Below are 17090 nucleotides of genomic sequence, written 5' to 3' on the forward strand. Positions count from 1 at the left end.
AGAGAATAAATGCTTAGGAAAAAAGAAACAAACAAAAAAGATAAAAAGACAACACAAATAAAATACTTGTAAGCCATTTATTTGATATGGTATTTGTAGCTAGAATTTATAGAGAGCTCTTGAAACTCAGTAATAAAAAGAACTCAATTTAAAAATGACAAAGTATCTCAACAGACATTTTCCAAAAGAAGACAGACACGGCTGGGCACGGTGGCTCACACCTGTAATCCCAGCACTTTGGAAGGCCGAGGTGGGTGGATCACCTGAGGTCAGGAGTTGAAGACCAGCCTGGCCCACATGGCAAAACCCCATCTCTATTTAAAAAAATAGAAAATTAGCCAGGCATGGTGGCGCATGCCTGTAATCCCAGCTACTTGGGAGGCTGAGGCAGAAGAATCACTTGAACCCGGGAGGTGGAGGTTGCAGTGAGCCGAGATTGTACCACTGTGCTCCAGCCTTGGCGACAGAGTGAGACTGACTCAAAAAAACAAACAAAAAAGATAGACACAGAGTCAACAAACTGATGAAAAGATCATCATGTTTAGTTTTCAGGTGAGCTAAGCCCAGAAATAAAAAACGTATATATAAATATATAAAATAATAAAATCTTTAGCCACCAGGTTAATTCAAATAAAAAACAACGAATACTATTTTCCATCCAATAGGTATATCAAAAAAAAGATAGAAGACAGTCACTAAGTAGTGAAAGATTCAACACCTTACTCCCAAGACCAGAAACAAGGCAAGAATGTCTGGTCTCTCAACTTCTATTTAACAATACACTGCAGGTTCTAGTTAATGCAATAAGAAAAGAAAAAGACAAAACACATACAGATCGGAAAGGAAGAAGTAAAAAATTTTATGTGCAGACAACAGAACTGTCCCAGTAGAAAATCTGACAGAATCTACTAAACAGCTGTCAGAAGTTGGATGCGGTGGCTCACACCTGTAATCCCACCACTTTGGGAGGCTGAGGTGGGCAGATTGCTTGAGCCCAGGAGTTCCAGACCAGCCTGGGCAACATGGCCAAACCCTGGTTCTACTAAAAACATGAAAAATTTAGCTGGGCATGGTGGTACACACGTGTAGCCCCAGTTACTCTGGAGGTTGAGGCATAAGAATCGCTTGAACTCGGGAGGCAGAGGTCGCAGTGAGCCAAGATCACGCCACTGCACTCCAGGCTGAGCTACAAAGGGAAACTCAGTCTCAAAAAAAAAAAAAAAAAGCAGGTGTGGGTACATGCTTGGCACCTGGCAGAGACTGAGGCCGGCAGGATCTCAGTAGTGCAGCCAAGGTACCTGAGGTGGTCTGGGGCTTGGTCTGAAGGGCTCCCACCAAATGGAGTTCACAGCCCCAAACGGTGCTGGTGGCCCCTAAGCTGAGTGGCCGAGGCTGGGAGGCTTTGCTTGAAATAAGGCAAAAGGGAATGAAAGACGTAGATAATCTCCAAAGTATAAAAGACGACTGGGTTTGTGAAACAGGACCTGACAATCAACCTCTTGATGATAATCAACAAACAAATTGTGAATATCTTGCTAACAGCCTTTTTTATGAAACTCAGAAGGTTGGTTACAAATGCTTGTCTCACACTGAACAGAAGAAACAGGTAGATATAAACATAAAAATTATGGGAAAATGGATTCACTGTCGATTTCAGAAGTTATTCAAATAGGGCAAGTCAGCAATTTTTGAACTCCATCAAAAAGGGTGAATTACCCTAGAATTACAGGGAATTTTTGATAAAGAAGAGGTGGATGTTAAAGTTTAAGACAAAAAAACTGAAATATGCATGTCTATGAAGCCTGTCCTCCAGCTCTTTTCAGGACAGGGTCACAAATCAGGAAGGGTAAGCCGTATCAAAGACTTCACTGAAAAACACCAAGGATAGGCCGGGCGTGGTGGCTCATGCCTGTAATCTCAGCACTTTGGGAGGCCGATGTGGGCAGATCATCTGAGGTCAGGAGTTCAAGACCAGCCTGGCCAACATGGTGAAACCCTGTCTTAAAATAAATAAATAATAAAAAATTAAAAAAAAAAAAAAAGAAAGAAAAACACCAAGGATCTCAAAGATGTCCTCCCCTTTCCCTGGCAACAGCTTTTACTATCCTCCGATTGCTGGATTAGACACTATTCACACTGGAAGCAGCAGATTTACAGAATGCTGTTATCATTCAGAGACTCCAAAAGCCTGCTGCACCTTTTCAAAAACTTTCACAGCATTGATTTTTGATGGACTAAGCAGAAAATTTGCAGAAAAATGACGGTTGTAAGTGAATGTGCAAAACAAAATTGGGGACTGGAGAAGTCAGATTCACTGGACTTCTGGTTCAAGTGCTACTGAACTCTCTCTTGACGAGATGTTTAGTAAGCACAAGTTAGAAAAGAAACATATGACTGGAAACTCTATCCAGTGCACTTTTTCCAAAAGGCTGCCCAGAAAAAGATACTTATTTCAGATGCTAATTATCAAGATGTATTAAATAGCTGTATTTAGAATCTTAATATGGTATCAATTAGCAAATATGTTCATATTATTCATTCAATCATTCCCAAACAGCAGAGATTTATTTAAATGTTAGCTGTCTCAGAGTTCTTAAATGGCAAATACATTGAAAAATTATATATGGCAGGTTAAAAGCATCAATGTAATTATTTTGCAACTTAGATGCAAAGTTGGAGGGAGAGACCTGTTTTTACCACAGCTATGCCTAAACCTCAAGGTGTCCTTGGTTATCACTCTGTAATGGCAACATATAATCGAACATTAATTTGGCAGCTGGGTGCCCATAGCTCACACTTGTAATCCCAGCACTGGGAGGCTGAGGTGGGTGGATCACCAGAGGTCAGGAAATTGAGACCAGCCTGGTCAATATGGTAAAACTTCGCCTCTACTAAAAATGAAAAAATTAGCTGGGCACCTGTATTTCCAGCTACTTGGGAGACTGAGACAGAAGAATCACTTGAAACTGGGAGGTAGAGGTTGCAATGAGCCGAGATTGTGCCACTGCACTCCAGCATTGTCAAAAAGGGCAAAACTGTGTCTCAAAAAACAAACAATGACAAATATTAATCTGGCAACAATATCAAAGATATATTTTCATTTAAGAGTAAAATTGTGGCCAGGTGTGGTGGCTCATGCTTGTAATCCCAACACTTTGGGATGCCAAGATGGGAGGATGGCTTGAGGCCAGGATTTCAGGAGTTCAAGACTGGTCAACACAGCAAGACCCCCATCTCTTTTTAATTTTAAAAATACAAAAAAAGAGGTGGGGCGTGGTGGCTCATGTCTGTAATCCTTGCTCCTTGGGAGGCCGAGGCAGCCAGATCACAGGGTCAGAAGTTTGAGACCAGCCTGACCAATAGGCTGAAGCTGGGCATGGTACCACATGCCTGTAATCCCAGCTACTTGAGAGGCTAAGGCAGGAGAATGGCTTGAACCCAGGAGGTGGAGGTTTCGGTAAGCTGAGATCATGCCACTGCACTCCAGCCTGGGTGACAGAGGGAGACTGCGTCTCAAAAAAAAAAAAAAAAAAAAAGAGAAAAGAAAAAAAAAAAAGAGAAAAAAAAAAAAAAAGAAAAAAAAAAAAAAAGAAAAAAGAATAAAATTGTATAGCTTAGTATAACGTTAATAAAAGCTTCCAGAAAAAAAAAAGGAAAAAAAAAAAAAAAAGCTTCCAGAATAGGTTTAATGAGAAGGTTGCAGCATATAAGATTAATATGTTTGAAAACTGTATTCTTTTATACTAGTAGTAAACTAGCAGAGAAATTGAAATTTTTAAAATACCAATTGCAATAATGTCAGAGAAAAAAATGCCTAGAAAGACCCAAACACTGAAAAATACAAACACAAATGATGCTGTCCTTTAAACACATTAGATACAAAGAAAAAAAAACCCCAAAACTTTGATCCAATCTTTGGGCCACATAAAGATTTTAACTCAGAGTGCATCATGTACTAGTCCTGAAATACAACATATTAATTAAATATATTGTAATACAGGTACTCCTCAACTTATAACAGGGCTATGTCCTGATAAACCCACTGTAAGCTGAAACTATAGTTGACAATTTGTAACCCCATCGTAAACTGAGAAATGTATTGAATGCATAATGTATTTGCATCACTGTGAATTAAAAACAATACTAAGTCAAACTCCCATAAGCTGGGAACTGTATTTACGTTACCTGTTAAAATAAAATGTTTTGTACTTACATATTTAAATGTACGTTTTGTTAAAGTATTAATAGATCAAATACACTATCAGGTTTAATATTAAATACATTAAAAATTTTAAACTCTCAAAATTCAGTAAAAATTGCAAAACCACATGATCGTGCCACTGCACTTCAGCCTGGGAGACAGAGAAAAACCCTGTCTCTATGTGGGGGAAAAAGAAAAAATTCAGGCTTGGCATGGTGGCTCACGCCTGTAATCCCAGCACTTTGGGAGGCTGAGGCAGGTGGATCACCTGAGATCAGTTGGAGACCAGCCTGGCCAACATGGTGAAACCCTGTCTCTACTAAAAATACAAAAATTAGCTGGGCATGACGGCAGATGCCTGCAATCCCAGCTATTCAGGAGATGGAGGCAGGAGAATTGCTCGAACCCAGGGTGCAGAGGTCGAGCAGAGCAGTGAGCCGAGATCGCACCATTGTGCTCCAGCCTGGAGAACAAGAACAAGACTTCTAATAAATAAATAAATAAATAAATAAATAAATAAGTAAAGATCAAAACCAATACAAATAGGCAAAAGATTTGAAGACACTTCCCCAAAGGCTTAAAGAATTAAGCATGTGAAACCACATACAACATCATTAGTCACTGGAGAAATGCAAATTAAAACCATGAGATACTACTGCACACCTATTAAAATAGTCAAAATAAAAAAGACTGACCATATCAGTAATTGGCAAGGATGCAGAAGAACTGCAACTCTCATACACTGCTCATGGGAATGTCAAACGGCACAAGCACTTGATACAGTTAGCAGTCTCTTAAAAAGCTAAATGTACACCAACATATGATGTGATCATTCCACTTAATTACTTAAATAGAAGCATATATTAAAAAATAATCTGCATATGGATGTTCAAGGCAGTTTTAACTGCAATAAGCCAAAAGGCAGAAATAACATGAATGGATAAACAGCTTGTGGTATGCTTACACTGGAATAGTATTTAGCAGTGAAATGGACTCTACAACATAAATAAATCTAGAAACTACCCTGAATAAAAGGTGCCAGACTGTATGATTCCATTTATATAAAAGCTCTATATAATATAAAGTGGTCTATTCTAAGACAGAGCAAATCAGTGGATCAGTAGAGTGATAGGCAGGAAAGGGTGAGAAGAAACTATAAAAGGGCACGAGGAAGCCACCTGGTTTAACAGGTATGTTCATTATCTTGATGGTGTGTATGTACACACGTGTATGTGTCCAAACTTAAGCTGTATGCTTCAAATATGTGTAGCTTATTACATGGTAATTATACCTCAATAAACTTACTGAAAGAACCCGTCTCAATAATTCAAACCTGTCTCAATAATTTCTCGGCAAAAGTGAAAATGGATCATTAAACGCACACTTCACCAAAGACTCATAAGCATATGAAAGTGATACGAAACATCAGTCTTTAACGACACACACAAAGGCAAACTTATTTAAATAATTTATTTGGTTTTCTTTGCTGGCGCCAATTTTTTTTTTTTTTTTTTTTTTTGAGACAGGGTCTCATCCTGTTGCCCAGGCTGGGGTGTAGGGCTCACTGCAACCTCTGCCTCCCTGACCAGGCTCCAGCAATCTTCCCGCCCCAGCCTCCTAAATAGCTGAGACTATAGGTGCAAAATACCACGCCTGATTACTTTTATTTATTCTTTGTAGAGACGAGGTTTCACTATATTGCCCAGGCTGGTCTTGAACTCCTGGGCTCAGGTGATCCTTCTGTTTTGGCCTCCCAAATTGCTGGAATTAAGGTGTGAACCGGCATGCCTGGCCAGTACCAATTTTCTTGCACGCAAAAAGTGAAAACTTGTACCCCAAGATGTTCCTAAATTCCTTATTCTTGTAACATACTTTTTCAACAAAAAACCCTTTTAGGATATTTAATTTTTTTTTTTCTGTTTTTGAGACGGAGTCTCACTGCATCACCCAGGCTAGAGTGCAGTGGCATGATCTCAGCTCACGGCAACCTCCGCCTCCCAGGTTCAAGCAATTCTCCTGCCCCAGCCTCTTAAGTAGCTGGGATTACAGGCATATACCACAATGCCTGGCTAATTTTTGTATTTTTAGTAGAGACGGGGTTTCACCCTGTTGGCTAGGTTGATCTCAAACTCCTGACCTCAAATGATCCACCAGCTTCAGCCTCTTAAAATGCTGGGATAACAGGCATGAGCCACCACCCCAGCCTAAAATATTTTTTAAAGTCTAGTGAAGTGTAGTAGTGACATATGGGGGAAAGAGTGGAGTCCCTAAATAATTAAGAGTGCCATCTTTAACTGCGAACAATCAAGATCACTATCTTCAAATCAGCTAGATATTTTTATTAAAAATATATACATCTTTGAAACACGTATATTTACAAACGCAGGTTCTGGTACGGCATTCCTCTAGTGTGACTTTTTGCACGTAAATTAATACAGGCTTTCTGACCTTCCACACAGTCAGAGTTCCTCTTCAGTGTGGATCATGTTTACTAATGGCCAAGAACAATCAAGGGCTTTCCGACATCTCTTTCATTCATGGGACTTCTCAAAGTGTGCTTTGACACATTCACAAAGTGGAAGCTAAAAACAGAGAAAAATCTCTACACATCTTACATTCATTAGATTTTTTCACACTTGTGAGATCACAGTTGAATATTAAGGTATAAGGAGAGCAAAAGGTTTCAACACATTCCTTACGTTCAGAGGATGTGCATTTATATCCAGTGTGCTCACAAGCTCAGCAAGGTCTGAGGAAAACAATGAAAGCTTTTCCACCTTCCTCACATTCATAGCATTTCTCTCCAGCATGAGTTCAGACTCAGTAAGATGTGAACAATGATTGACGGTTTCCTATATTCTGTTTGTTTCCTAGGATGCACAGACACATGAATAGTAAGTAAGGCCTATGGAAGGAGCCAAGACTTTCCCACATTCCTTACATTCATATAGCTTCTCTTCTATTGGAATTGTTGACATCTGTGAAACCAAGGAAGGCTTCCCACATTCCTTATGATTGTGTACATTGCCACTGTGAATGAGTACATGTTCAGTAAGTGTGAAGTATTAGTGGCTTTACCACAGTCTTTCCAAGTATAAGCTAAAGTGTGAATTCTTACACATTCAGTGAGACATGAGGAATTACTAAAGGTTTACCCACATTCTTTATATGGTTTCTCCCCACTCTGACTTCTTAGATGTTGAATAAGATATGTGGACCGAGTAAAGCATTTCCCACATTCCTGACATTCAAAGGGTCATTCACCAGTGTGAGTTCTCATGTCTACTGTATGGCCTGATGAGACAGTGAAGGCTTGCCCACATTTTTGACATTTATATGGCCTCTCCCCTGCGTGTGTTCTTTTATGCTGACTAAGGTACGAGGAGTATCTAAAGGCTTTCCCACATTCTTCACATTCAAAAGGCCTTTCTGCACTGTGACTTCTTAAATGATGAATAAGAAATGAGGATCGAATAAAAACTTTCCCATACTGTTGACAGTCATAGGGCTTTACACCAGGGTGGGTCTGCATGTGACTTTTAAAGAAAGAGGAATTAATAAAGGCTTTTCCATATTCCTTACACTGATAAGGCTTTTCACCAGTGTGGGTTCTCATATGTACAGTAAGATGTGAAGAGTTAGCAAAAGCTTTCCCACATTCCTTACATTCATAAGGCTTTTCTCCAGTGTGAGTTCGCCTGTGTTTTTTAAGACCTGAAGAATCAGTAAAGGCTTTCTCACATTTGTTACACTCATAAGGTTTTTCTCCAGTGTGAACCCTTATGTGAATGTTGAGTTTTGAGAAACAAGTAAACTCTTTGCCACATTCATTACAAACATAGTGTTTTCTCCTAGTGCTAGGTCTTTAGCAACGGCTTTGCCAAATTTCTTACATCCTATAGGTAACACTCTACTATGAATTCTTAAATGCTGAGTAAGATATGAAGACTGAGTGAAGGGTTTCCCGCATGCTTTACATTCATGGAGTTTTTCTCCATCATGAGTTTGCATGTGTACGAAAAGGCCTGTAGAATGAGAAAAGGTTTTGACACACTCCTTACAAGTATCTGGTCTCTCTCCAGCATAAATTCTTACACATTCTCTAAGGTGTGACGAGGAAGGTAAGCCTTTTTCACAGTCACTGCATTAATATGGTTTCTCGAGTGTGAGTTTTCCTGCAGACAAGTAGATGGTGGCTGAAGGCTGTTTCACATTGATTACAGTTGGGAAGTTCCTCTCCAATATCAGTCTTCTTGTGTAAAGTAAAGGTAGAGGGTTTTGTGAAGGCTTTTTCACACTGATTATGCTCACAGGCTTTTTTTCTAAAGTAAGTTCTCCTGTGAGTCTTAAGGCATGAGCGTTCACTCAAGGTTTTTTTAACATTGGTTAAAGTCAAACAGTTTCTCTCCAAAGTGGTTTCTCTCCTGTTGATGAAAATTAATGATGATTCATACAGGTTTTCTAAATTTATTTCATTCAGAGATTCTCCCTTTTACTCTGAATTCTGTTATGCTCAGAAAATTAGTATAATTGAAATGCTTTGTTTGTTCCTGCCATTTTCATTGCAATGCATGTTTCAGACCTGAGTGCTTTCAAGTGAAACAAAGTGACTGCAGAAAATTCTGTTATATTCTTTACTTTCACACGGCTTCTAAGGAGTTTATCTGATAACTGCCCAAGAGCGAATTATTTATCAAAAACATCTAAGATATCTATATGGGAATATTTAGTTGAAGGAAACATGTAAACAAATATATTCTGAGGGATGTTTAGAGCGCTTGTCAAACTCATGATCCACAGCCTCTGCAAGAGACAGATTATTTTCGGGTGAAGAACAAGAGTCTCAAATGTCTCAAGGTTATTGTGCTACTTTTCTATTTTATGGAGCTTCCAATCTTCCTCTAACTTGTAAGGCAAGAAATTATAACTTCTGAATCTTACCATTTCCACCATACTGGATGTTTCCCCTGAAAAAAATTCTGCTGAGGTGCTGTCCATTTGATATTAATATGAATCTTCCAATCTGAAATCAGATAAAAAACAATTTTAAGTTCTTAGAAAAATAATGATTGAAAAGAGGGTGTCAGAAATGCAAGAGTAGTGTGTACTGTACTTTCAAACACCATCTTAAAACAGTTTTGTTGTTGTTGTTGTTTCGTTTTTAAAGAAAGGGAACCAGAAACTGAGAAATTTGGATGCAATAAGAGTCTAGCAACAGTAAGGTACTAAAGTCAAGCTGGTAGGTGATTCACTAAGAAATGGTTCTCCAAACATTGAGACTTCATAGTGAACAAAAAAGAGGTACAGCCAGATAAACAAAGTAGAAAGAAAATGGATACAGAGCTATATGCAAATCATACATGTAAAGAAGAAATGAGACAGATCTTACCATCAGGTCACAAGAAAGTTTCCAAGATAGATGAAAAATGAAAGAGAAAGAGAAGTTAAGGTACCCAACAAATCTCAGCAACCAAATGGCCTTGATATTCTCTCCAAAAAAGTACACTTTCAAAACCTTCCTACTTAACATTTTTAAACAGACTGTACCTCTCATAGATGAGGGCTATATCACACAAATAATCACATCTGTCTTTTATCTTGGAGAATTTTCTCCACTGTCTTTAATGCTTCTTGTTTCATGTGAAAAGTAAAACCGTATTTGCACAGCTCTCAGAGAAAGATGAATGATGTAAGAATGTGCAAGGGATAACAAATACTTCCATAACTAAAGGGCCCAGATTTCACTGTTTGGGCACTCTGAATGCTCTCAGGTATAATTTAAACAACAAGATGTTCATGACAAAAACTTTTAAATTAACCTAAACTGCAAATACTCTTTTTTCACTCTGTACCATAAGGACTAGCAATCCTTCCCATGAAACACAGGCTCAAGCTCGTATACATATTCAAGAAGCTCTAAGTCTTTCATCCATGGAAAAAACAAAGCCAGAGCAATGAACAGGTCTTTGATTTCATCAGAAAAATCACTAGGCAGTAACGTCTATGAGACGAAAACAGTATTTGGCCTGTTTACCATTTCAGGGCCATTAACATTCAGAGAGTCTAGAATATAGTTACTTAAGACATATTTGTTCCAGAAAAAAAAAAAACAAAAAAAAAACAAAATGAAAAAAATGGTACCACTCTTACCTACTGCAACCAGATTCTTGTAGTTCTCCAGCATCACATCTCTGTATAAGTTTCTCTGAGTTTGATCCAGTAAAGTCCACTCCTCCGGGGTGAAGTCCTTAGCCACTTCCTCAAAGATCACTGAGTCCTAAACCATCACACACATGTTGGAACCAGGCAAGTACATTCTCCCCCATGTTCACTGGATAATGAGGGACCTTGCCTTGGCATGCCTTGACAAGATTCTGTGGTCTTCTATCACTTGACGGTCCTTTTTTTTTTTTTTTTTTTTTGAGACGGAGTCTTGCTCTGTCACCCAGGCTGTGGTGCAGTGGCACGATCTTGGCTCATGGCATCCTCCACTGCCTGGGTTCAAGCGAGTCCCCTGCCTCTGTCTCCTGAGTAGCTGAGACCACAGGCATGTGCCACCATGCCTAGCTAATTTTGTGTGTGTGTATATTTCAGTAGAGACAGGGTTTCACCATGTTGGCCAGGATGGTCTCAAATTGACCTCGTGATCTGCCCACCTTGGCCTCCCAAAGTGCTGGGATTGCAGGCGTGAGCCACTGCACCCAGCTGATGGTCCTCATTTTGTTCTGTCTGTAAATATTCACTGGTGATCTCATCTATTCACATGGCTCGAAGAACACCATTTTCACCTAACTGAATGTATCTCAGCATAACTAGATTCTGAGTTCTTATTTCTGTCTGTTGACAGGTTTTAGCACAATCCTGAATACATTATAGACACTCAAATAAATGCTTCAGTGACAACACAAATTTTGAGAAGCACATGTGTGACATGGTAAAAAGCCCCATAAAACTGCACACCTCAACCATACCTCGGCTTTCTGTTGAAACTGCTCTCTATAACCCAAATGTGAAAAAGTAATTAAGGGCTATAATCGCCATCTTACCCAGACAATGTGTAAACAAATGCTAATCCTGACTTTTGTGAACCACTTAAGTAACAACCAGAATGTCAAAAAGTCCCCTGGCCCTCGGAATGTCCGGAGCCCCCCACCCTATCTTCGCCCAGGAATCCACTGGAATGTCTGGAACCCCCTAACCCTCATCTCCGCCCAGATGGTGATTTACAGAATCCACTAGCCCTTGAAATGTCTGAAGCCCCTCACGCCCACCCCCACCCCTCACCCTCACTCCCAAGGTGATTTTTACGGGTATAAAGGGTCTTGACACCCTTCTTTCAGGGCCACGGGTTGGAGAGACACAAGTCCTCCGTGGCCACAGGCAATAAAGACCCTGCAATTTGGCATAATTTTGTCTTGGTGTTGACTTTCTATGCTCGGGCCAGTATAACACATGTTTATTCTCTCCCTCTCTATCACAGCAAAATGAAAGCGCACAGTCAATGTGGATGGGAGTCAGACTGAGTAAACACTGAGACAATAGGATCATTTCCCTGTGAAATCTGTTAACCACGTAAGAGGCACTGTGGTCCCAAGAGGTGTGATGAGATACATAGTCCCTAAGCAGACCCTCTTTGCTTGCAGAAGCCCTGTTCCACTAGCAGAAAATCTATCTACTTGGTAGGAAGAAGCATATGCTCCTACAGAAAAATCAATTTCCTGTGGGTCAAGATGGGCAGGGGCAGACCTATGTTATTTCTAGCTAAATAATTATAAGTTTGCTTTGATTATCGTACACTGAAGTTTGTACTCCCAACTAAGCTATATCAAATATTGGTGCAGTAAAACAGAAATCAAGCAGCAACAGGACGCCTAAGGTAAAGACCATCTCAGAGCGCTGTAAAACCGTGGAACACCATGGTGTGGTTGCAGAGCAGGAAATACGGCTTTGGTCCCACAAATGCCACCTCAACATAGAGTTTACATGAGCGTCTCGTAAAGAGGGCTTATGCAAGATCTTTGAGAAAGAAGGGAGGCGACCTCTGCTCACAAGATCCGGGAGGGTCTTTGCACATGGCAGCTTACAAGGAAGAAAAGCCTAGCAGAGCAGAGGTTACCAGAATGCCACCAGCTCTGCCTAGGTTCTCAGAATATAAGGTAATTTTGATTGCTCTGTGTCTGCAATTCCCGGGAGATAAAAGCCCCTCAATGTGTTGGGTGTTGTCAGACCTGGTGGTGCCTTCTGCGCTATGCTTCTGATGCAAATGCACCTTGACAGCAACTGGTGGTAGAATTCAGGTTCCAGGTTTGCATAATAATCACATCTGCTACTAAATACTGCAGACCAAACTTCTCTCCCTGGCTATCTTGCCCACATTAGTCTCAAGGCCTCACCCAATAGTTTCAAGGCCTCCCCGATCACCCCATCTCCCCCACCCCTCAATTAACAAGTGTATGCACCCAATAATACCCTGTGGAACCCAGAACTCGGTGCCAACGCAGTCCCCATGCTTGTGTTGGTCCCCTGGACCCATGCTGTAAAATTCTACTCGTGTTTATTTCCTTTTCTCAATCCCTGGTCACTGCCAGGACTAAGGGCACCCATGAACAGGACTGGGGCTGGTACCTAACAATTTCCTACTTACCTGAGAGTAATTTGTCAACCACCCAGCCACCACCCTCTCCTCTTCAAATTTTGCCTCATGAAGATAGAAAAAGTCTTGAAAGAGATGATCTTGAGAAGAAGTAAAACCTGAGAATCCAGGCTGCCAATAGCTTCTGTACTCACAAGCCGAAGAGCCACCTCATACTAATGCTAAGTGGACACACACACATTGTTACAATAAAATGCCTGAGCAGCCTATCTCACCTGAAGCAAGAAAATATGCTTCAGGCTTTGATGACCAGGAGAAGAGAGAGAGAGTTTCACAATCCCATTTTATAAAGAAAAAAAAGTCCAAAGAAGTTAACATTTTCCTTATTTGCCAAAAATGATAAAACTCATCATGTGATTAAACAGAACCTCTTCCACAAAAGCATGCATACTCACCCTCCTTCCCAAATCCCAGGATTTAGACCATAGACTATTCATATCTAATTTAGTCCCTCCTAGGTATTTCAAAAGCACAGCCACTTAGACTCTAAACCCTCATCACAAGACAAGCTGTTCACAGACTGGTTAAAGCAGGGTCTCAAAGGAGCATCAACACAGACTTACCACAAAGGGAAAGATCAATGGCTGGCACCCTGTGAATCTAACAGTGGAATGTGCCTGAATATCTTGTTCCCAAAGTCTCTTCAAGACATTGTCTGAATTTATGGGTAGGTCAATCTCAATTCCTCTAAAGTAGCAATGGGAGTCTTGCCTCATACTGTCAATCTTTAAGCAACAGGCATTACTCATCTGTCATCAAGCACCATTCATTAGCCAGCTCCCTGCAGAAGATGAAGTTGTTTATGTGAATGCCACTGGAGTATTATGCCACATGGACATAAACAATAACAAATGCCATTTACCTGGTACCCATGTGCCAGAAACAGTGGTAGTCTAATGTAACATTGTGCCAGAATTGCTAGCCTTTGCTTACCGGTAATAACTAAAATAAGCAGCCCAGGATAACTAAGATCTGTGTGTAAACAAATGCTTATCTTGACTTCTGTAAACCACTGAAGTAACAAACAGAATGACAAAAGTCCCCTGGCCCTTGGAATGTCCGGAGACCCCCACCCTCGTCTCCGCCCAGGAGGTGAATTACAGAATCCCCTGGCCCTTGGAATGTCTGAAACCTTTTCATCCCCATCCCTGCACCTCACCCCCATTCCCAAGGTGGTTTTTCGGGTATAAAAAGTCTTGGCACCCTCCTTTCGATGCCACAGGTTGGAGAGACGTGAGTCCTCTGTGGTCGCCAGCATAACAAATGATCCTGCAATCTGGCATACTTTTATCTTGGTGCTAACTTTCTACGCTTGATCCAGTACACCATTTGGAGGTCCCACTGAGATATTCTCTTTTTGTTATCACCAGACAAAAGCCATCTCAGAGTCTTGCCCGGACGGCCGCTCCTACCTCGGGGGCCTCTGGGGAGGCGCCCCCTGTTCTTTCCCAGGGTCCCGGAGTGCCACCATGGAGGATAAGCGACCTCTCAGCCAACATTCACCCGAAATTCCTCAGGGTCCTAAAAAAAAAATCTCCGGAGGTAAGTCTGGTCTGGGAACTAGTTCAAAGGAAGGGCCTGAGTCGGGGGACTGATGAGTCATTGCAACTCTGACCTGGCAAGCCTCACCGAGACATCACTTGAAGCTTCTGGTAGCTGGTGCAGTGGGTACCAGCGTTCGCCTTCTGGTGGCTGTCATAGTGGGTGGCAGCCCTCTGGTAGCCGGTGCAGTGGGTACCAGTGTTCACCTTCTGGTAGCTGGCATAGTGGGTGGCAGCATTCGGTTGTTTTCTGTAACCTCTGTGTGAGTGAGAGAGTGTGTGTGTATATGTGTAGTCCCATGGCTGAAAGACTACAGGGCTTGTGTGGGCCTTCACCCGCGGTTCCACTGGAGCGTCGTAGGGCATAACGGTGATTCATCTCAGAGCTGTCCTACTTGGACTTCCATCCTGAGGTGATCAGGCCCGGGGATTATACAGGCACACCTTAGCCAAGGCGCCCCTGAAAATTCTTCCGGGAAAGTGGCCGGGCAGGCATCTGAGTGGTCTCCCATCTGGGGGGCACCCACCCTTTGTCTGTCACTCTTTTATATGTGGTCCTGTCTCGTCTGTAAATTTGTCACTTTTATTAGACTCCTGCTAGCAGACATACACTGGTTCAGGCCATCTTCCCTTGAGGTAGGAGATATCTTACAGTGGTTGACGAACCACTGGATGCAGGGAAATTTTATTGATTACACCCCAGCAGAAATTACTCTTTTCTCTTTCTTTTTCATCTTCTTCTTCATCTATCACTGAGGCCTCACTCTTTCTTCCTTTGCCATGTGGCAGATAGTCTTAACTCTAGTTGTCTTTATTCTCTTCCTTGTTTTGGTCATTGTGGCCTGTAAATTCTCCCAGCCACCTCCACCGGGAAAAGAGTACTTTTGCCCGTGCTGGGTCAGATTCCATGTCGGGAAGGCCGTTGTGCCCTTGACACCTTGGAGGTAGTTTCTTTGGAGCTTGTGTGGAACAAAACCCTAGATCAGAGTTTACGGGTGCTCTTTCTCAGGCTGGGATGGAAAATAGGTAACTGCCTATTCTGCCAGGAAAGTGTCCAATGTTATGGGCAGTGCCCAACGGTGCATCAAAGAAAGGCATATTGGCACTATCCTGGATGTTGGGAGGTAGGATGTCACCACCCCAGTAAAAACTGACTGGCAGCACTTCTGCACACTCTACTGGGTGTGGTGGGTCCAAAACACACATCCGGTAGACCTCTTAGTCCACCTTTTTGTCACTTCCCGACCTTTCTGAAGCAACTGGCCATTAAAAATTTATAAGGGGGAGGATTATGCCCCGGCAGCGCTAAACCTCCATAGTGCTTATTCTCGCCAGTTGTGGCTTGCGGGGGGGAAAAAACCGCCGCCTCACCTTGGCCCCTACCCCCTGTTCCTCTGACTAGGACTAGGGATAAACCCTAAAATTCAGTTGTCTGGTCCTTGCAGCACCTGGCTGCAGAGGCCCTGCTAAAACCTGCTTTAAAGAGGGCCAAATTTTAAATATGGGGCTTTCCAAAATTGGCTTTACCATAGAAAGAGAATGTAGGGAAGGGAGGAGAGGAGAAAAGAGAAGAGAAGGAGGGAAAGATAGAAAAAAAAAAAGGCAAAGAGAAAAAAAGAGAGAAAGAAAAAAATGGACAGAAAGAGAGGAGAGAGAAAGTAAACAGAGGAGAGAGGAAAGAGAGGAGAGAAAGGGGACAGAAGAGAAAGAGAGAAAGTAGAGAAGAAAGGAGACAGAGGAGAGAGAGAGAGAAAGGGACCAGAAGCCACGGGGTGGAGAACTCGCCGCCAGCAAGTTCAGTTTTAAACTGACACTAAGAGCGTTTTTTTTTTTTTTTTTTTTTTTTTATTCCTTTCTCTGCCGGCAGTCAGCCCCGCCCAGCTTTGAGGCAGGCCACACTGCCTCAGGGTGCAGCATTTGCATCCAGGATCTGGCTTTAAGAAAAGCTTTCTAGGCTGGGCGCGGTGGCTCACCCCTGTAAATCCCAGCACTTTGGGAGGCCGAGGCGGGTGGATCACGAGGTCAAGAGATCGAGACCATCCTGGTCAACACGGTGAAACCCCGTCTCTATTACAACTACAAAAAATTAGCTGGGCATGGTGGCGCGTGCCTGTAATCCCAGCTACTCAGGAGGCTGAGGCAGGAGAATTGCCTGAACCCAGGAGGCGGAGGTTGCGGTGAGCCAAGATCGTGCCATTGCACTCCAGCCTGGGTAACAAGAGTGAAACTCCATCTCAAAAAAAAAAGAAAAGAAAAGCTTTCTAACTCTTTGTAACAAAAGTGACTTGTCCTCACAGTCGTTAAGGTGTGGGGCCTGCAATTGCAAGGTTGTTGGTTCAAATCCTCAGTGAAGCCAGTTTTAAATTAGGGAAATCAGTTTTAAATTAATGAATTTTCTTGAGGAAAATTTGGCATTAAAAAACGCACAAATGGGGTCGTCTAGCTCCTGGCCTTGTATCCCCCTCCAATGCATGATGGCCAACTTCAAGGTTGGGTTCTCAGGCCAATATGGGGTGAAATGAACCCCTGGAAAACTCCGCTCTTTGTGTGAACTTGAATGGCCGTCTTTTGGAATTAGGTGGCCAGATACTGGGACCTATGACCCCAAAATTACCCAGGCTGTATGGAAAATGGTTGCAGAAACTCCTGGATACCCTGAACAGTTTCCATACATCGACCAATGGTTGGGTTTAGT

The 17090-nt window shown here is 41.9% G+C and overlaps 2 pseudogenes across 1 annotated transcript; one reads left to right on the top strand and one right to left on the bottom strand.

The window, feature by feature from the left end:
• Positions 1 to 1359: 1359 nt before the first annotated feature.
• Positions 1360 to 2223, top strand: LOC116532606 (annotated as a pseudogene).
• A 4296-nt stretch (positions 2224 to 6519) lies between these two features.
• On the bottom strand, positions 6520 to 13636 carry LOC116532603 (annotated as a pseudogene). The gene is made up of 4 exons (XR_004260914.1): positions 13418 to 13636; positions 10352 to 10478; positions 9143 to 9224; positions 6520 to 8625 (listed from the first exon to the last, which is right to left on the bottom strand). The product of XR_004260914.1 is annotated as a zinc finger protein 559-like (transcript).
• Between the last annotated feature and the right edge of the window lie 3454 nt (positions 13637 to 17090).

The sequence above is a fragment of the Sapajus apella genome, unplaced genomic scaffold (genome assembly GCF_009761245.1).
Source record: "Sapajus apella isolate SASKATOON/1434 unplaced genomic scaffold, GSC_monkey_1.0 scaffold77, whole genome shotgun sequence".
Taxonomy (NCBI): domain Eukaryota; kingdom Metazoa; phylum Chordata; class Mammalia; order Primates; family Cebidae; genus Sapajus; species Sapajus apella.